This window comes from Sphaerodactylus townsendi, linkage group LG01, assembly GCF_021028975.2.
Source record: "Sphaerodactylus townsendi isolate TG3544 linkage group LG01, MPM_Stown_v2.3, whole genome shotgun sequence".
Taxonomy (NCBI): domain Eukaryota; kingdom Metazoa; phylum Chordata; class Lepidosauria; order Squamata; family Sphaerodactylidae; genus Sphaerodactylus; species Sphaerodactylus townsendi.
The window spans coordinates 162,956,540-162,978,949 of record NC_059425.1 but is presented as its reverse complement, the minus strand read 5'-3'; the positions used below and the strand labels follow the sequence as shown (position 1 = coordinate 162,978,949).

At 42.3% G+C, this 22,410-nt stretch overlaps 1 pseudogene; it reads right to left on the bottom strand.

Annotated features, from left to right (window-relative positions):
- Nucleotides 1-7,507: 7,507 nt before the first annotated feature.
- Nucleotides 7,508-7,635, bottom strand: LOC125425438 (annotated as a pseudogene).
- Between the last annotated feature and the right edge of the window lie 14,775 nt (nucleotides 7,636-22,410).

The following is a 22,410-nucleotide window of genomic DNA, read 5'->3' as shown; positions in this document are numbered from 1 at the left end:
CCACACATAAAGGGACATCTTGACCTAAATATATTTTCTTAAAAGGAAATTAGTGTGTACTAGAGCAGCTTTCTAGATATTTCTCAGCCTAACTTTGTATTTTTAAAAAAGGGAAATCACCCCTAAAAGTGATTTTTTTATCGTTAATATTCATTTATCCATTGAGCACATTCGCTCCCTTGTGAGGACACTTGGAGATTTTTCTTTTCTAATATTTCTCAGCAAAACCATAACCCTGTTGCTGCTTTGTTCTCCAGTTTTCACTCCCAGAGGTTTTTCATAACCCAGTCTAAATAATGTGGAGGCAGTTTCTTACACATTAATATTAATACTTGGCTGTGTGAACATCAAACTCTTTAATTGCTTTTGTAGCCCATGCTTGATGTGCCTGAGCAAACATTCCTTACTTAGAATTGTCGTAGTTCCATCAACGGCAATAATTATAGTACATTCTACAAATAAATTCCTTAGTTTAATAACACTTAAATGACTAGAGAGATGCATAACAAAAGCCTTTATTGAGACACAGGGAAATGCAGTGAATTATGAGGAAAATTAGAGTATGCAAATGAGACAAGTGGACACTAAAAGCATACATTGCACAAAGGATTTCAACTTTAGCTATGCAAAGTTCAAACGCTCTATGGAATATATGTCATTTAGCTTTCTTTTTTCACTGCATCTTTGCTTCTGCTCTCATTTCTGGAATAAGCCCAGAATGTACAAATGTAGTTCTCACAGTGTAGGGAGATACTGTTGGAAGTTACAACTCTCCCCATACTTTCTCTATGGCATTGAAACAAGCAGTGTCAGCTGTGAGTTGTAAACAACAATTTCTGTAAACAGTGGCTATGCTTGACAAACGTTGCTTATTTTATTTATACAACTGCTGTATGATTAAAATCACTTGAGATGGTTTTTGCTATAAATTAAATGCAATGTGTGACAGATTAGGCTCTTATGGGGTTAATTTGTGGGGGTGCAGTTAGCCAGAGCAACAGCACCACAGTAACAGCCAGAGCACAACCTGATTGGCTGGGCTGTAATGGTATAGCTGGCAGCCACAGATAGGATGCGCTGTCTGCTATAAAAGCAGGAAGAAGCCTGTCAGTGAGCAGAGAGGGAATTGACAGTCTTGAAAGCAGACTGAGAGTTGGTGTGACTCAAAGAGAATTTCCTCAAAGTCAGTCAAAATTTATTTTTGGTACAATTTTGGGAACAATTTATGACTGAATAAATTAAATAAAAATAATTAGTTAGGGTTAGGGTTAAGGCAAGAGTAGGGGCTCGGGTTTGCCTTAGTGTTACATTGAGTTCTAGGGCGCAGTCCATGACTAGGGCTATGGTCAGTTTCAGATTTTGGGTTTTGGTACAATTTTGGGAACAATTTATAACTGAATAAATTAAATTAAAAATAAGTTAGGGTTAGGGTTAAGGCAAGGGCAGGGACTCAGGCTTGCCTTAGTGTTACGTTGAGTTCTTGGGCACAGTCCAGGAATAGGGCTATGGACAGTTTCAGGTTTTGGGTTTTTGTTACAATTTTGGGAAAATTTATAATTGAATAAATTAAATAAAAATAATAAGTTAGGGTTAAGGCAAGGGCAGGAGCTCAGGCTTGCCTTAGTGTTATGTTGAGTTCTAGAGCGCAGTCTGAGAATAGGGCTATAGTCAGTTTTAGGTTTTGGGTTTTTGTTACAATTTTGGGAACAATTGGTGTGACTCAAAGAGAATTTCCTCAAAGTCAGTCAAAATTTATTTTTGGTACAATTTTGGGAACAATTTATGACTGAATAAATTAAATAAAAATAATAAGTTAGGGTTAGGGTTAAGGCAAGGGCAGGTGCTCAGGCTTGCCTTAGTGTTACTTTGAGTTCTAGAGCGCAGTCTGAGAATAGGGCTATGTTCAGTTTTAGGTTTCTGGTTTTTATAACAAATTTGGGAACAATTTATGACTGAATAAATCAAATAAAAATAATAAGTTTGGGTTAGGGTTAAGGCAAGGGCAGGGGTTAAGGCAAAACTCAACAGTAAGGCAAGCCTGAGCCCCTGCCCTTGCATTAACCTGAGGCATAGCTACAATGGGGACATCCGGGGACAAATGTCCTGGGTGCCCACCATTGAGGGCACAGAAAAATTTGGGCTCATTTCTAATTTGGGGGGTATTTTTAGTGGTTTTACTTTGTTGGCCAGCAGGGGGCGTATTTTTAGGCTAGTGGCACCAAAATTTCAGGCTATTGTCAGGTGACACTCCTGATGATACCAACCCATTTGGTGAAGTTTGGTTCAGGGGGTCAAAAGTTATGGACCCCCAAAGGAGTGCCCCCATCCCCCATTGTTTCCAATGGAAGCTAAAGGTAGATGGGACTACCCTTTTGAGGGTCCATAACTTTGGACCCTCTGAACCAAACTTCACTAAACCTGGGTGGTTTCATCTGAAGAGTCTCCTGCTGATACCACCCTGGTTTGGTGAAGGTTGGTTCACCAAAGGGGTTCACCAAAGGGGTGTCCCCATCCCTCACTGTTTCCAATGGGAGCTAATAGTAGATGGGTCCATAACTTTGAGGGTCCATAACTTTGGACCCCCTGAACCAAACTTAACGAAACCTGGGTGGCTTCATCAGGAGAGTCTCCTGAAGATTGCCTACAATTTTGGTAGTGTTAGCTTAAACATTGCTCTTTTGACATGTACCCTCAATTTTTTCCCAGGTTCTCTCTTTAAATCCACCCCCTTTGGAGGGGATTTAAATGGATAATCTGGGCTCCCTAGATTAAAAAATACATTGAAAGTATTGTTGAAGGCTTTCACAACCAGATTCAACAGGTTGTTGTGGGTTTTACAAGCTGTGCGGTCATGGTATGGTAGATCTTGTTCCTAACATTTTGCCTGCATCTGTGGCTGGCATCTTCAGAGGTGTATCACAGAGAGAAGTCTGTTAAATAAAAATCCAGTTTGTGTTTTAGCTTTCAAAAGCCTCTCTTTAAGTTCCAGTTATTTTGCTTCAGTTTATGGTGGCAGCATTAAACTATACCTTAAGTTTTCCTGACAGGGTTTCTGTTAAAAAAGCCTGTGGGTGGGTGTGCGTGAGTTGAGGGGAGTGCCTTCAACCAACAAAGTCAACTATTTATAATAACCACCCTCAGCAACAGGTTTCCCTCCCTTTTTTGGGCCACTGTCTTCCCTCAGGGAGTGGGTGCTGTTACACAATGCAATCCAATAAAACAATCACCTGAAAAAAAATCAACAGCATAAACCAAATAGCATATAAAATTGAAATAAAAAGCATACTGTCATGAAATCTCTATAAAACAGGAACGACAATCAACAAGTCACTATCAGAACTGAATTTAAAAATGATAGAGAAATTATTGTGTGTCAAGTTGCAACTGACGTATGGTAACAGCAGCAGGGTGTTTTCAAGGTATGTGAGAAGCAAAGCTGCTTTGCCTTTGCTTTCCTTTTTTAAAGGGCGAATTCCCACTGCCTCCTTAGCACGGTTTCGGGCCACTTACTAACACGGTTTCATCAACGTCCTCCCCATGACTTCTGTGGCAGCAACCGTTTCTGACGCTCGTTCGCCCTGTTAATCCGCATTCTGGCAGAACCTGGATGCGCAAGTGGTTCAGGCCCGTTATCACAGTTCTACGGCTTCAATTCCGAGGGGAGGAACAAGGTTTGGAACCTGGAGTTGTTCCGCCCCAAGAGCATGACGTGCATTTCGTTACAGCCAATCAGATTGATTTGACCCATGCGCATGATCTACTTCCGGGTTGGATGGAAATCGATCACGTTTCTGAGCATGTGCAATACAAGTAAACGGTCGCCTTGGCGGTGGTGGTAGTAGAACCGATTTAACAGTAAAACTTTCAGAAAATAGCTGCTTCTATAGTAAACTGACAAAGTATTCATAGTGGTTGCACTTCAGCGTTCGCCGACAGAGTTTTTTTTAAATGGGTAAAAAATGGGTAGTGTGCTGCAAGTGGCCTAACAGGTCCTGCCCAACTGAACACCGACCAATCAGATTAGGGCAATGAAGCGCGATCACATGGCTGTGGGGATTGCAACGATGCCTGCACCCAGGAGTGTCTGCTGTGTGCTCGCTGTGGTGGGGAGGGAGAAACTGCGATGAGGAGAATACAGATTCACAAGGAACAGGTTTGGATCCGCTTGCAATTTCAAGTGGGGATTCGCCCAAAGTCTTCCTCGGCGATCTTCTATTCAATTATTGACTCATTGAGGACTTGTTGGCCTGCTTGGCTAAAGGGAAAGTGTTTACCAAATTGGATTTGAGGGAGGCTTATTATAGAATCCAGATCTGCAAGGATGATAAATGGAAGTCAAATTTGAATTCTTAATTCAGACAGTATGAATATCTTGTTATGCCCTTTGGACTGAGCGATGCCCCAGGAGTGTTTATGAATCTGATCAATGAGGTGTTGCATGAGCATTTGTATAAGGTGATTGTGTTGATTTGCACAGAGATGTGTTGATTTGCACAGAGACTGTGGAGGAGCACATACAGTTGGTGTGTACTGTATTAACCAAGTTGAGAGATAACACTCTGTAAATGAAGCTCTTTAAAGCCCCTTCCGCACATGCAGAATAATGCACTTTTAATCTACTTTCACAATTGTTTGCAAGTGGATTTTGCTATTTTGTACATTAAAATCCAGCTGCAAAGTGCATTGAAAGTAGATTGAAAGTGCATTATTTTGCACGTGTGGAAGGGGCCTGAGTATGAGTTCCACAAGGACAAGTTGAATTTCCTGGGGTACCAAACAACTGGCATTGAAATGCATGCAGGCAAGGTACAGGATGTATTAGACTGGGAGGGGCCTCACACACAGAAACAGCTACAGGTCTTCCTAGGATTTTGCAATCTCTATAGCAATTTTATTTCTCAATTTGCACAGACTGCTCTCCCCGTGACTTATTGAACAGACCAGGGGCACAACAGAGTGTGATCACCAGGTCATGTTTTCTATTTGCCCATGCAAGAATGTGTCTAGGGGAAGGAGTCTGGTCATGTAGCCATAAATAAATGTATTAAGTTCAATGTTACTGTCAAAATAAAACATACGAAGTGACAGAAAGGAATCCTGGGAACCTATCCATCAGTCAATAAGACCTGAGTTTCTGTTTTCTTTCCTGGTTGCAAGCATTTCAATTCAATTTCAAAGCCTTTATTGGCATAATATTATTGTAAGCATTTAAGCCTGGGTGTCAAGGCCACAAATCTTTTCGTGTGAGTTAAAGAGCAAGTGCCAAAAGGCTCTGGTCTCTTGAAACTTTGTGTTGCTGAGTGAATCAGCCCGGTGAATCCAGACTAGGCCGGTTGTACTGTATTGTCTTCTTTGTTTTCTCTGTTTATTTAAATTGAACTTTCAAAAGTCCCTTTAGATCCCCACTGGGAAGAAAAGTGGAATAAAAATGCACAAATAAACAGATGTCCTAGAGAGTTCGAAAAGGATGAGAGTCATAGTAAAAAAACACACCCCATATTATTCATTTGTAGAGAACAGCAAAGCTGAGACAATCCTGAAACATGCCCTCAGGTGTGCCGATGATGGCAAATAAGATATTTAAAGCGTACAGACTCCATAAGCTTGCTTTTTCACAGTCAATAATCAGAAGAAGCCCTGGGCTTATTAGTTTGGACAGACATGTTTTTTTCCCACAGAACTTATTGTCTCTCCTCAGATCAGAGTCAGGAGCTTCTTCAGTTATCATTGCACATCATTTGTCACTGTTTCTCCACATTTGAGGAGTTGCCTTCGGCATTAGAGAGATGATTGGGTTGAAATACAAAAGGTGTTGAATTAATTTTAGGATGTTTGAATTATTCAGGCATTTCTGCCCCCCTTGTTTGTTCTATGCTTACCTGGCATGTAAGGAGGATGGGGAAACTCTGTTGTCATTTAGTAAAAACCCAAGGGGCGGGTGTTGGTACAAAACCTTTTAAGTTAGTTTCATCCGTCATGCTCTGGGACCTCATGCTAGTTGCCCACATGCTGCTATGATGTGTGGAGTCTGACACTGCCTGGATTTTGGCTTGCCACTGCAAACATAGCAATTGGGGTGATGAGCTGAAAGAAGGCATGTGCTGATCTCAGTATGGTCATGACTTCCTCAACTTGCAGCAATGTCTCAACTTGCAGCAATGTCAGGCAGCATGAGCTGATGAAAAAACACTACTGTCCTGGGTCAAAAAGTCACTAAAATGTTTTGGCTCTCAGTGGATAAGTTAGGGCATAGGTGTCAAACTCGCGGCCCTCCAGATGTTGTGGACTACAGTTCCCATCATCCCCTGCCAGCATGATGCTGGCAGGGGATGATGGGAACTGTAGTCCATAACATCTGGAGGGCCGCGAGTTTGACACCTGTGAGTTAGGGTCACCATCTCATTGGGGCCTGGACAGACATTTAGTCCAGGTAATAATGCCAATAAATTTACTGCAGCTGTTTTTTTTTAAGGTTGCCATAGGACTCAATTGTTTTTGCTTCAGCAGACTAACTCATCTACTAGGATGCTTGAATGCCCACGTTTAGTTCATGCCCTGTTTTCCAATAGACAGCCAATTTATTTGTCAGCCAGTTCATGCTTATTCAGCAGATCATATTCCTTCCTAAGAGTTTATAACTGACTTTCTGTACATGGATGTTCTCATAAAGCACAGTTCAGTTCCACTTTCTCTCCCCTTGCTTTGCTGCCACTCTGCTTGGCAAGCAGTTGTTCCAATGGATAGTTAAATCTGTCAAAAATAAATGCTATATTTAAAATAAATCCTTCAGAATCCTACAACTTGTTAAAGCAAAAATTGTTGGAAAGCGAATGGATTAATTTAATTAGGACTGCTGTGAAAACTTGTTCACCCTTACATCTTTCAATACCCCTATATCAAAACAGGATGGCTCCCTATTTGTATTTTTTTTACTAATCCTATGCAGAGAAGAGCCCTCACACTTGCTCGTTTCAATGTTTTCCCCTCTGCTTTATTGTGTGGTAGATTTAACAACTTGGAAATGAGCGAAAGGGTATGCTCTTGTGGTGAACAACAAATTGAAACATTGGCACATCAACTGCTTTGCTGCCCTAAATTTACTAATATCAGATTAAAATATTCCAATATTCTTTCTAGGATACCTAGTGAAATGGGAGAGTCAGGTAGACTCCCTTTCCTTCTGGACAATTCTGACAACGAAACTTGTGAATTGGTAGCACGATTTTTACTGGAGGTGATGCACAATCAATAATTTATATTCTATCTTAAACCTTTGTATTTGTGTACCTTTTATCTCAGGTTTTTTTTATGATGTTATGATTATTGTTATGCCAAATAAAGGCTCATTATTAAATATTATTAAAAATAAATCCTACCACTCAGCCTTAGTCTGAGCAGTCCTTAGCGCCATTTACTAATGTAGATTTATTTGAATCAGCAATGTTTTTGCGCATGGACTGCCTTGAAAGAAACCCAGAGTAAATCTCTTTGGTGGGCATTTGAGTTGGTCAGTGCAGTCGAGTTCCCCACAATTGAGGAAATCACAAGGGTCAGCACACCCGGAGTGCAACAAATGAGCCTCACCCTGAGAAAACCACCTTTGTGATCATGGTGTCTCCCCTATCAGGTAAGTATTCAACTGCTGAACACTTTCAACATGAAATCTGGGGCATTCCTAATTAACTTCTTGAAGCATGAGTTACTTTGGATTATTTGATTTTTGCTCTATTACTCAGGCACTCAAAGCGGATCGATGTGTGCACTTCCATCTCTCAGTTTCTGCCAGCAAATGCATGATCTACTTTCCATGACAAAGTAAGCCTGTACACATACCAGATGTGTAGCGCTGGCCAGCAGTGTCTGAGGGTGAATAGGATTGAATGCACTGTTCTTACTACCACCTGAGAACAACTTGACTTGCAGCAGATAAACTTCCCTCCTTAGCTTCAACCTCACTCCCTTGAAAAAATTGAGAAAGAGAAAAATTGGACTCCATAATGACCCAAGAATGTTCCTATGTCTTGATGGTCTTTCTTTGCCATAGCAAATAGGGGGCTATTTGCTATGCCTAGACCACAGGTGTCAAACTCACGGCCCTCCAGATGTTATGGACTACAGTTATGGGAACTATAGTCCATAACATCTGGAGGGCCACGAGTTTGACACCTATGGACTAGACTGTCACCAGAAAACAACAACAACAACAACAACAACAACAACAACAACAACAACAACAACAATAAATTAGATTTATAGGCCGCCTCACCCCCAAAGGGCTGGAGAAGGCTCACAATACAGCTGTTCCAATAACAGCACATAAAATATATATACTAAAACTAACCACATTAAAACAAATTTCCACAGCAGCAGTACCTTAAAATTTAAATAACAAAGTTAAGAGCAAGCAAAATTAAAGACAGGCGCCCGATCAAAAAGGCTGGGAGGGGAAAGGCAGGGCCCAAGATGGAATCAAGGCCCTGCCAAGATGGAAAATTGGCAGCCTCAGTGGGGGGCGGTAGATCTGCGGCCAGCCTCACCAAAGGCCCGGTGGAACAGCTCAGTCTTACAGCCCCTGCGGAACTCACCAAGGTCCCGCAGGGCCCGGCCAGCTGGAGGGAGAGCGTTCCACCAGGCAGGGGCTAGAGCCGTAAATTGTGTTACATTCACCCCAGACTCCACCCTCCACAGGCACTGTCCTCAAAATCTCCTGATATTTTCTGAGATAGCGCTGGCAGCCCTAACAGCAGTGCCTACAGTCACTGGTTCAACCTCTGTGATTGGGAATGCTATAGTGTTCTTGATGATAGGGATGGAGTTTACAGATAAACAGCTTGTAGGTACAGTCCTTAAGTGAGATAAGTACACATAGGTGGGACCAAAGCATTGGGTCAGAAAGTGCAAGGCCACCTTGCACATTTCCATGATATTCTCAAACCTACTGTACATTTCAAAGATTTGGTTGCAATGTTCAATCTCCAATGGCTGCTTCATGCATTTATTTCATCATTTGACGATATGGATTACGAGCAATTATCTTTGAATCAGACCCACTGATGGAAAGAAAGGGAGACAGACAACAAATGATAGTGCAACCGTGCAGTGATGCATTGTATTAGATGGTCTTTTTGTTCTTTCTAACTGTGTGAATAAGAGACACTGTAGCAATAAAAACTCATAAAGTTCTGATAAGGTTCACAGTTGAATGGAAATTGATATCCCTCTATCAAGGATATGGGATAGATCACAATTCAGAAAGGGAGGGGAGGACCTAGACCTTAGGATAGCCATGAAGAAACTGTAGCCCCTTCCGCACACGCAAAATAATGTGTTTTCAAACCACTTTCACAACTGTTTGCAAGTGGATTTTGCTATTCCACACAGCTTCAAAGTGCATTGAAAGCAGTTTGAAAGTGCATTATTCTGCATGTGCAGAAGGAGCCAGTATCACCTTCTGGTTCTTAGCAATAGCTGTAAATCTGCTTCTTGGAGATGTCAATGTGTAAGAGTTCTGAAAGTAATTTATCTCCCTTTGTACTTTCAATTAATATCTTGTTCTTGCTATGTTAGGTGGTTGGAAAAATAGAAAAGAGTTTAATGGCTTAATACACTTGGCAGCTTTTTTCTTAATATAGATATTTCCCGCTTCTATCATAGCTAAGAACATATAAAATGGAGCAAACCAGACTTGGAACAAAAGGTGTCTTCCAGCTGAATATTAAATATGATAGACATGTAGGGACTTTTCTGTTGGAGCTCTTAAGGGCACTTTCACACGTGCAGAATAATGCACTTTCAACCCACTTTCAATGCACTTTGCAGCTGGATTTTACTGTGTGAAATAGCAAAATCCACTTGCAAACAATTGTGAAAGTGGATTGAAAGTGCATTATTCTGCAGGTGCGAAAGTGCCCAGAGAGCTGGAAACCCATGCAATACAACTTTTCCACGATGCTTTCTTGTTAAAAGAAGTTTTAAGGAAATGAAAACTTAGTTTCACTTAGTATCAAATTTGACAAAATTTGTTTTTATCAAATATTGACATTTTGTTGCAGTTTTACTTGAGGTGGGGATTAAATGGTTTATGCATGTTTCCCACACTTCTCCCTTAGTATTCTTCCTCCTGGCTATGGAGGCAGAAGGATAAAGGGAAAAAATAATTATCTCTCCCAAGGACATGTTTAATATATTTTCCTCGCTGCAACATTGTGCCAAGTTTTCAGCACCAGTTTTAAATTAAACCAATTTTAAACTTACTTCATTGTTAGGCTATTTGTTTTGGGGATCATTTCAAGATGATAATTCCTTCCTTTAAACTGAAGCAGAAGACTAGTGGTGTCTTAAAGGATGAAAAAGTTGTCCAAGTATAAGGTTTCCTAAGTCAGAACTCTCTTCAGTAGATATATGATAAACATCAGGGATTCTTGGATTTAGAATTGCCAAGAGTGATGTCACCATTTGTCTCTGGTATTCAGGTTTATTGGACCTGAAAAAAGCCATGGTGGTCTGTGGTCTGTGGTCTGTGGGGGGGGGGGCAGGATTTTTCACAATCCCCCCCAAAAAACTTTGGCCAATAAAGTCTATGGGGAGTATTTTGAGACTCTGGGGCAACTGTTTTTAAGGTAGAGGCACCAGATTTGCAGTATGGCTGCAGGTGGCTATCCTTAAAAGTACCTCGAAGTTTAGTGGCTGGTTCTGGAAGTCTAATTTTATAGGCCCCAAAGAGGGTGCCCCATCTTCTATTGGAAAAATCCAATGGTCGGGGCAATGGAAGATGTGTGCAGCAAGAAAAGCATGAGGTGAGGTCACGGTTGACTCACCTCTTGACCGACTAGAGGCTGCTTGGCCATCTCACCAGCCTCTCTCTCCCTCGATATAATATCATCTGGTGGTGTTTCATTGATTCCAGAGTCCAGAAGTTGAGAGATGACAAATGTCTTTGCTTTAACTGATCTAGGTGCTTCACAACTGTACTGTGCAAAATGTGTATCCTCCAGTACCACTAAGAGTTTCCTGACCGAGAATGTGAAGGGACACCCATGCTGACAGGTGCAAGCACCCCTAAGGTGACCCCCTGTGAGGAGCTCAGGGCAGAGACATTGTATCTAGAGGGCACATAAAGAGATGAGGGGAAAGGTTTGAGATGGCAGCCCTTTGTGGTTCCTCCTTCATCTCTTCTTCTTGTGCCACTTCTGACCTCTCCTTCTGTCTCCTCTCGGAAGACCTGCTGAGCTCCAGAGGAGTTGGTGCAAGCACCTCAGCATGTGAATGGCCCTGGGGCGACACCAGCATCATATATGCCAGTGTGCAGCTGCTGCGGGGGCCTGTGCAGAACAGGCCAATGTTTAACCGAACCAGCTTAGGTAACTCAAGTGTTACCCTCTTCCCTTCTCTCTCTCTCTGTTTTACCGTCTCAATCTCTGTGAGAGATTAACCCTTTACATTCTGGCTTTTCTGCCTCAGCCTGCTCCTTGGGTTCCAAATCCCATTTTACAGCCATTCTCCATCCTATTTCTTACTGAGAGCCAGTAACTTGTGCTAGGATTGACTCCTTTGCATTTCCAAAAATATTGGATGCTGGAACAGAATGTGGAGCAGAGACCTAGCAGCTCAGGAGCACAGCCTTGTTCATCATATATAGGTCAACAAAAGCTAGTTTCTTTTTGGAGGCATACTTGGCATTATGAAATTCTAAATAGTGATGCTAAGATGAGATAAATGCAGAAAAGCGAAGTATAGAGACAAAGGTTGTCTGAAATCTGTCTACACATGACAAGGTTGTAAATGTGCACAGATATCCTCTGGCTAGAATGTAAATATAAATATTTTGCGTACTTTACTATACCTGAAAGCTAGCCTGTTTATACTGAGGTCCAGATTCAGATCAACATTTTGGAAAATGCGGGGGGAAAGTCTTTTAAACAAATTGGGTTGTCATTTTATACACACAAAAGACAAAATTAATCTATGTAATGTAGAAAAAGCAGCAGTGACAATTACAGGAAAGGAAAAGCAATGCGGTAAATGTCACATGCAAAAACCTTTCCCTAGAAGAAATGTCTACCTACTGCGGAATAAAACTAAAAGGAGAAAATGAGCCTGCTCTTGAAGAGAAAGGAAGGTTGGTCTCAGCAGCAACAAAGCAACATCAGGAGATGAAACTGACCAGGTGGGGGGGGGGGCAAGGAGTTGTCGAGACAGGTCCATGAAGCAGAAAAATTAGAGGCCAACTGAGATATTGGGGTTAAATGATGAGTGTCATCAGATTACAAAAAGCGGAGCTGAGAGATAACTCTTTATATGCTTTTGCTGAAACTAAGTGTTGACTTCAGAATGTGGGCGTTGACTTCAGAATGTGGGAGTAATAAAAGATGCACCAGCTGGAAAATAAATTCTTTGTCTAAAAGGTAGAGAGAAGTTTTCTCCTTTTGCATAGTGTCTAAAATGTCCCCTTCCAAGTTAGATATGGCAGGGTACTTGCCCTGATTAGGAAAGGGCAGGAATCCTCCTGTCTGGTTGTTGAGATATGAAGAGAATGCCTGTAATTGGCCTCTTGCTTGTTATTTTGGAGATCGGGCTCATTAGTTAGGATCAAATTATCTCGGAAGCAGCTCGGAGGTTCTTGAAAGAAATGGCCCTCGACTGAATCCCTCTGAAGGTAGGTATTAGCATGGCAGATAGAGAAGCTGGGCTACCCTCCTTTCAGCCTTAGCATGCCTTTTGATGCCACTTTCATTCAGGATCTATTTATCATTTCCAAGCTCACACTCTGGTGTACAACTTTACAAAAAAGAGGAACGAGCCATAACAAAAATGGGGGTCCCTTAAAGGTGAAGGTCTTGGGGGATTCATCCAAAATAAGATGGAGACAATTAGAGAGTAAGTTACTCAGAGAAAGAGAGGGGTTCATATGTGTCCTAAAGATCAGGATGTCAAAAATGGTAACAACAGCAACTTGTGTGAAGGCCCCTTTTGATGAATTCATGAGATGTGCATCGTTATCTGAATGTTGCTTAACAAACATAACACTAGAACTGTCCCTTTTCCACCCAGGTGTTTTAGAAGCAAATCAATTTCAGCAGTTCATCTCCGGCTCTTCTCCAGCATAGCTTTTGATCTGCAAGCTCCCTGGAACAGAAGTTCACATGTATTTTAGAGGTCACACTTGAAGCTTGCGGAGGGGAAATGAACTTATGCTATCTGAAAAGTATGCGGTGATTTCCCCCCCACCCCTTATCCCCCCAGGGCTCAATCTTCACTTTTGAATCTTGAAAGGGAGTTTGGAACGGAGTTCCCAAATCCATCGCAGAGCAATTATCCTTGGTGCTCCAACTCCTTTGCTGTTCTTTTCATGAAAGCTGACACTCTAGCTGCGATTCAAGTGGGGTTCACCTTGAAAGCCACCCATTCATCTATTTAGATGAGTTCGAAAAATCAGCTTTGGAGGACAGCATCTGCAGTCTGCCTAAGGCACATTCGGGAACAAACAAGTGCCAATTTCAGTGTGTTCAAAATGGAAACTGATGTTGAACAAACAATTTCATCAAACCCAATCCTGAACCTTTGTGTGCCAGGTGATGACTCTTCCCACAAGATTTTTTTTTAAAAAAAATAGAACTGCTTGAACAGAATAGTCATGGCAAATGTTACAATGTAGATTCAGTTTTCTAAAGCCAGCCCTTTCATGGAGAAGGGGAGGATAAATTGCGCACTGTCTGGTCAGTACCCTGGAAATCTCTGAGGCTTTTCCTCGCTTTTAAAAGCTGTAAAGCACACAAACATCAATGCTGAATAAAAGGCAGGCTCATAATCCTTGCTATTTGTGTTCCAGAATAATAATTTCATAGGCAGATAAAGGTAGCAGAGAAACTAGTGACTCAGATGCGGGGGGGCACAATAGACTTGCTATTTTTGTCACTGATGTTATTGACTATCACATTTTTATCCCACCCTTCTTCCAAGGAGCTCACGGCAGGGTACATAGGTCTCTCTCCCCTGTTTCATCCCTACAGCCCAGCAAGGAAGTTCAGGCTGAGAAAGACTGTCCCCATGTCATTCAGCGAGCTTCATGGCAGAGTAGGGAATTGTGTCCCAGGACGTTTTCCCACTTACCTCGCCTCCACTTCGCTGCGCGCTTCTCTCAGTGCATGTCATTCCAGGCGCGTGCCCCGGCTTCCCCACGACCCCGTGCTCTGCACAGGGTCATCAAAAGGCGCCGTTGCAAATTGCTCCTGGAATGACGCACGCTGAGGGGGCGCGACAGCAGCAGCGTCGGGGCGGCTGCGTTGTCGCCGCCCCTGTAGTGGGGAGGCGCGGGGGACCCCACGCTACTTGCGCGCAGCAAAAGGTAAGTGGGAAAACGCCCCCAGTCTCCTAGAGGCTAATCTGACATTCTAACCACTATGTAACACTGGCTCTGCTTCCACTACCACCACCATTTTAATTTTATTTTTGAAAAATTAGTAGTGTCTGTCAACAAATCTGGTGCTATCATTTTTACTTAAAAAGTCCGGACATTATCATAGTGACATATATGAATGATCAAACACCTGCATGTTTGCCAGTTGTGAACAAAGACCTGGGCCATTTCCTCACAGTCAAAAAACAGCGCCCCAAGGATGGGAAAAAAACCAGTCCCATGGGTGCTGTTCGCACAGGAGGTGCTGCTGCATCACAGCAGTGTCATCCTGGCTGCCCCAAGCTTTTAAAGGCGCCACTTTTTTAAAAAAGTGGCGTCTTCAAGCCAGCACGGTGCGAACCACACCGGTGGGAAGACGCCGCTTTTCCCTTCCCCTCTCCTCTCCTTCCAGTGTCGCTCTGGAGGGATGGAGGGACATGCCCATGCTGCCCTCTGACCCCTGGAGGTCGGAGGGTAGCATGGGCGTGTCCCTCCAGAGTGATTCTGGAAGGAGAGTGAGTGGAGGGGAGAGGCAGCTCCATGCTGAACTGCCTCTCTGGCTGGGGAGAAAGTTGGGGCTGCTCACACGCTCCCCAGTGGGAACTCTCTCTTTTACTATATCATTGCAGGTTAGGCTGTAGTAAGTTGGTAAGTTGGGATGAGTGTATGTAGGTGGCCTAAGGTTACCACCATAACAAAGTCCCACCTTCTAACCACTACACTAAACTGGCTTGTAAACCGCTCATAAATTTAAAACCAGTCATCAATGGATGCTGTCTTTCAATAAAACTCTAACCTTCAGCATTTTTCTAAGTAGTCCTTCGCAGTACTAGTGACTGCTGAATTTGAATTGGCAGCATCTTTATACCTGTTCAGTTTTGAGAAAACTGGAAGCAAACTGGTACAGCAACACGTCAACAAATCAGCTTATCACCTTTGAACATCACAGATTTGACAGTCAAATGTATTCACAGGGAAATTTGCAGCCTCCCTAGTGACATATACATTGTATGTCATCTTATAGCTGCACATTTGTTGTCTGACCCATCTTCCACCAGCCCGGTCGGCCCCCATGTGCTAATGTGGCTGGCTCGGAGATATGCCACATTTTTCGTGGCATATCTTCGCTATCCCCTATGAGGAATTCTCAGGACCTTCCATCTTTTTTTGGTTTTCGAGCATCCCATGCCATGGGAAACCCCTGTGGAGAGGGTGGGGTGGCACCAGAATAGCGCTGTCCCAGCCCAACAGCGTTCTCTGGATTGGGCTATACATCTCACAGGTACAATTTTTACAACTTGGAAAATCTCTGTTTGACGTTGTTTCTGTCTTATATGAATGATTGATCCACACATCTTTACTTTTTTGCACTAGGTTGCATTGCCCTAAAAAAATTCCATATGATGTATGCATTTTAAACAATGCACTTTTGACTTATAAATGATAAGTGACACCCATAGGACCAGTGTATCAAATTATGTAAAAAGGTGCAAAATGCTGTAAAAATGCCATAGAACAATTTGCTTAGGAAACATCATTGGAAAAACTGGCAATAATAAAAAGGTAGTGTACAAAAACAGAGAAATCAAAAAGGACATACCTACATATTCAAAGAGAAGACAGCATACTGTGTTGCTACAAGACGTTGTAAATGACCTTGTATCTTTCAAATCAGCCTAGGCTGCCTTCAGTTGGCAAGGGAGGGAGGCTAGGAAAAGTCTACTCAGAAGAACAATTTTATTCAATAGAGTTTACTTCCAGGAAAATGTTCTTAGGATTGCAGCTAAAGACAGATTAGGACATCAAATCATAACACCCAGGAAAATTGCTTGCAGAGGATGTTGTCGGCTGTTTCTCTGAATGAGTCACTGTCATACCTAAATTAGTGACTTGCAAAAACACATAGCTCATTCTTATGCCTGCAAACTCTAAAAATGAACTTTTAAAAAAGGATAAAAATGCAATATGCCTCTAACATACCTCAGCTATCAGAAATTTAAGAGTTACTAAATTAGGCAAAGGCATGCAATCTGTAAGATATTCTGACATAAAAAATGCATTGACACATAATTATACATAATTCATTAGTAGAATGACATAATATTGTGCTAAAGTTATTCCAGGCAAAATAGCAATACTACAGCTACAGAGATTATTAGTTCCATGGTGGAATTACTTTATTGTCAGACATCTCTGATGCCAAATAAAGGTCTTTGGGGAACATATGCATACAGTGGTGATTTGCAAAAAGAGTGGAACTATGGGAAATTGCTCAGCTCTGTCTAAACAGACCTTAATCTAAACAATAGGAAAGTCCCCAAAAGTCATCACTCTAAATATGCTAATTTGTGCCTCTGGAGCATTAGACAACCATATTTCATGCTCTTAGTCACACATATCATGTTCTGAAATTGAAATGCATAGATTGCACATTGTAATGCCACACTTTCTAGTTCACATGCTCAGCTGCTATTACTTTTGAATTAAATTACTAGCAATAATATCAGTCTGAGTGATCTTACACTAAAATCCCAGGAAGCAGTCAATCTGAACTGTCTAAAAATGAACTGGATGTAAAATGCCAAGACCTTGGGCAGATGGAAATGTACAGGCAACATGAGATAAGACTTTTTTATTTGACCTTTCAAGGAGTCACTCTGCATTCCTAGTTTCGGGATTTGAGAATGTAGTAAACTGTTTTGGTGGATGGGGTGTTGGGGGTGGGCAGACTAGTGTCAGCAGATAAACAAAGCACACATACCATCTTTCTAGCAGAACTCAGAGAGAAAGGCAGTTCCAGCGGTGCAGAAAAACAGCTGCAAGCCCTATAATGCAGCAAACAGTTCAACATTCAAATCCAATAGCACCTTAGAATTTTCCAGGGTACAAGCATTTGCGAAAATAAAAAGGTTGCTTTGGTGCAAATTTATAGCTTTATACCCTGCTGAGGTCCCTCCCATTCTCCCCAGGCTCCACCCCCAAATTATCCAGTTTTTTCCCAACCCAAAGCTGGCACATGATGTAACTCATGCCATTTTAGTATTTGTGTTTTGGTGGGATCTTAGGGCCCAGGGGACAAGAGCTCAATAAGCATGTGCCGTTGGTAAGATGCTTACATATTACCAGAAGTGTATCAAGAGCAAATGGCAACCAGGGGCAAATCCTCCTCCGGTGCCCCTGAGCACAGTGTGGGGGCGGGGCTTGGACCGAGCCCCACCACCGCCTCTCTGCAGACCAGCTCCTGCCATCCCCAGGGCCTGGGGAGTGCAAAAGCTGGCCTGCACGGAGGCCAGAGGCGGGGTTTAGCGATGGCCCAGGCGGGTGCCATTGTAGCCACTGAGCCCCATCCCTGCCTCCCTGCAGGGTGGGTGGGGCTTGGTGGCATGCAGCTGGGGCGCATGCCGTTTTGACATGTGGGGGGCGCTTGGCACCCCCCCCACTTGACTGAAAGGCATCTGTTAGGGGCCATGGGTTACCCTATGTCCTATAAGCCATACACCTCTGCATATTACCAACTACAAGAGCCCCACCCTTCTCAGTTGATCTGGCCTGCAACAGAAGAAGGAAGGTCCACAGCTTAACTGAGGGAATTGCTTATTTTTTAACATGTCCAACTTGAAGAAAGACCTGCAGCAGCTACAACCTATGCAGAAGAAGAGATGGGATAAAGAAACCCTGCATTATTAATTGTTCGGACTTTCTTACTTTTCTTTATTTACTGGCCACTGTCAGTAATTGTAACTGTTTTGAGTGCTTTTCTTGAAAGGTACTGAAGATTTTGTATAATTGAGCTGTGCCATACATCTATAGATATAGATATATCCACTATGATTTATCTCCAATTGATATAAAATTTATTGTGTTTAAATGAAAGGTTTTGTTAATTTATTGAAGCAATTTCCTATTTGTTTGACAAGCCACAGTCGTTTTATTGAATTTTAAAATTTCCTGTGTCTCCAATAGAGATTGATGTAGCCAAGGATGAGTTGGTTACAACGGCACATATGAAGAAGAGGCTTTAGCATACTCCCCTTGCCATTTTCTTAATCTGAAACAGATGGGAGTATTTTGGTCCATTAGGAAACTCATGCGTATGCCTCTACATCTCTATTTGACAAAGTTGCTTTACCATGGGCATGAACCAGAAACAAATGTTGCAGCTCTGAGTCTTTGTTTCAGTTACATTTGTGGCTGGTGAACCCAGTTCATTAATTTTTCATACAACCAATATGCTACACACCACTGATAGGCCATAAATAACATTATAAATTGTGCAAATTTACTAGGAAACAATCAGCATGAGAAAACAGAAAATGAAACAAAAATAGCAACATAAATCCCCAAACTGATATAGAAATTTCTGAGTCAAAAGGGCAGGGATGAAAAATGTGAAATAATCTTGAACTGTTGTCTGTAGAATGGTAAAGGTCCATATTATCTTGCACAAGTGATAATTCTTGCAATTTCACGGTGGAAATGAAAACTGTATGCTCCCAGTTTTGCTGGACCACTGACAATTGCTTCCAATATTTCTTTCTTGAGTAGTAATGGCTAATTCAGAACACAACATTGATTTCTGCGACTGTGTCAAATGACCTGTTAAGGTGAGTGGCTGTTACTTAGCAAACAGCTCTCACTAATTAAGTCATGTACGCGTCTTTGGAACATCAGAGGTAGTGTTACCAAAGCCAGTTTATGAAAAAAAACACTGAGCAACAGAAAATTGTTTTTAAATTGATTTCCCACACATTCTTATAACTTCTTCCATAGACTTGTTCATGTGTTACAGTGAATCTTACATGTATATGCATACAGCTGTCTGTAAAAAAGAGCCATCTAAGGAAGAGTTCATTTTAAAATTGAAATCAGGGACCAGTACCTGGATAAATATACAGTTTATATCACTCATTATATCACTACATCAGCTGTAGGAGGACTACTCCACAGATATTTGTCTACTGTACATGGATTGGACATGCATTTACTCTGACTATAGACTGACACGAACCTGAAATCTCACCCAAATGAATGGACATCATCACCATCTATATATATTTAATAGCACAAGTGTGGGCCCACCTGTGGATATCTAAATCCATGGACTGGGGCTACTCTGACACTAAACAGATTTTTCTGCAACAGAAACAAGAGGGACCTCAGATTTGCAGAAAAATCTGAAATGTTAAACATAAGGAGGAATTTAAATTCCCCCCAAATTTTTTTAAAAAAACATTGTCTACACGTACCCAATGCACTCACTTTTAGAACTGGAAGCTGTGGTGGCTAATTCTGGGAGCAGTTCTAGGCCCTTCTGCAGTGGTGATGGATGCTAACAGCTATTCCAAGTCTATGTGCAACAGTGGACATCAGGAGCCACTCCAGGCTCTGCATTGATGGCAGATGTTCGGAGCTGCTCTGGGCCTGGCTTTGTCTATGGTGGACACCAGAAGTGGCTCTGGGACTAACTGCTGCCACAGCAGACATTATAATCAGCTCCAGGTCTGGCTACAGAGATGAGCACTATGACAAGAATTCAGGTGGAATGGCCAAAGGCCATGTGATGCTGGAAAGAAGCAGACAGATTAGCACCATACCAACAGTGTTGGATCAGGCAAGCAGAGCATCAATGATGGGGGAAATGAGGATAACTCAGGGTTGGGGACAAGGGTTGGGTTGACTTACAACAGGTCATATCCTAGGATGAGGGCCCCTCTGTGCCCAGCTGCCAACACTACCTGATAGGCAGTGGGAAACAGGTGAGAAAAACTCACATGCACATGCTTGCCTTTACATGTTTTGATGAATGGTTTGGATGAAGTTTGGAGTGCAGGAGAGGCTATTTCAGAGAAGTCTCTCCCCTCACATCCTGGCATATTCCTCAAAACATGTAAAGGGCTAGCTGTAGGGAAGTGGAAACAACCCAGTGGTGGGATCCAAAAATTTAAGTAACAAGTTCCCATGGTGGTGGGATTCAAACTGTGGCGTAGCGCCAATGGGGCTGGACGGGACATGATGGGGGCGTGGCTGGGCATTCCGGGGTGGGGTATTCCTGGGTCGGGCTGTGGCAAGGACGCAGCTGCTGTTCCGGTCCTTGGGCGGGAAACGAATGGATGCAGGCGCAGGCTGCCATGCACGCCGGTGCACCTCCTGCTAGACTGCTTCAAGTTCTGCGCGCTACTGCTGAGAGGAGGGGCGTAACTAAGGCAAAAATCATGTGGCAAAATCACTAATTAGTAACCCCCTCTCGGCACACACAAATAATTAGTAACCTACTCTCGGGAACCTGTGAGAACCTGCTAGATCCCACCTCTGCTTCTCCCCCTGCTGGATCCCACCTCTGCTTCTCCCCCATGCTGGTGGATCCCTGCCTGATTATTGGGCAGGCAGGACCAGTGGCTTCCACAAGGCAGTTCATCAGTGGGAATTTCCCAGCATACCTCCCTTCAATGTGGGGTTGAGGGTAGCTGTCCCATTTGTCCCATGTCTGAAATCACCCCTGGGTGTGATGTACATTTTGGAACAACTTTTAATATTGATTGAAATGGTGCTGAAACTTACTAACTCCATACTCAACAATATACCTAAATATCAGTCTATCCTGAATTAGTTTCTGTTGTGATTTTTGTTGATTTTACATTTTGTTTACTGCCAGCATTGCATGAGACAAACATATGGTTAATAGAAGGGTAAAATTATGAAGGATAAAGCAACTCGAAAGAATTCAGCATTTAGCTTCCAACTGCTATTTTTCCACTTATACTGTACTACACTATTGTTGATGCAAATGAGAACATTGTGTGATTCAACCCCCCATTAACATTTTTAAAAGAAAGTGTTGAAACCTAAAGATCATCAGACTGATCAGTTTACTTTGCTTTCTTTAGTGCACCTCTCCAATGGACCTCTACCTAAACTGAGCACTGTATTTTAACGGGGAGGGGTATTAAGATGTATGGAATTTGTTTATATATTTAATTGTATTTATATAGTTATGTTGTGAACCACCCTGAGCCCTTCAGGGAAGGGCGGTATACAAGTTTAATAAATAAATGAATGAATGAATGAATGAATGAATGAATGAATGAATGAATGAATGAATGAATGAATGAATGAATGAATGAATGGTGCAATGTGGCAGTGGTGACTGAAATTAATGCTCACCTTCTAAGCATTCATGATACCTCTATCGAAGAATTCATTGTAGGCTACAGAAGAAACCTATTTCCGTATAGTCTGGTCTGGACCCTGCAGCAACAAGAGGAGGTCTTCTTTCCACATCGTTTCTACCCCAGCAAGATCCACACTAAGATACTTCAGAAGAGCCTTCTAGATTTTGGTTTGTTTCCCCACTTCTGCACATGAAGCCTGCTGGGTAACCTTGGACTAGTCACAGTTCTCTCAGAACTCTCTCAGTCCCACCTACCTCACAAGGGAAGGAGTTTGTAAGTCACTTGGAGACTCCATACAGTTGAGAAAAGCAGGGTATAAATCCTAACTCTTCTTTTTCTTCTTGGTTGAATATGAAGATGCAACAAAAGATGACAGGCACCACCTATCCCACATTGCCCCGCCCCAACATTGATTTGGGCCATTTTAATTGCCTGGTCCAGGTGCTGGTCTTGAGGGCACTTCTTTATCATATTGAAGCCAGTCAGTGCATGGAGCTGTTCAGTGCATGGGTGGGTGTCAGACTGCCTAAGAATTGCATGTAACCTGCTCTAAACTATGCCATACCTTTTACAATGAAATAAGGGTTGGGTTGACTTGAATGGTGGGTCCCAATCTGAAAAAGATTTGCAGCTTAAGTGTGTCCTACAAAAAAATTAAGCCCAGAATTTCATACAAAAGCAAAGTCAGCAGGAAACAGTTCTATATTACCTAGCTAAGCAATATGAATGCCTCCATGCTTTCTCTTGTTCAACTGAGTCAGCTCTTTTGGAAAAACAATACATGGATGATGCACATCAGGCTAGCTTGTTTAGTCATTGTGCTTTCTCTATCCACGAAAAATGTAA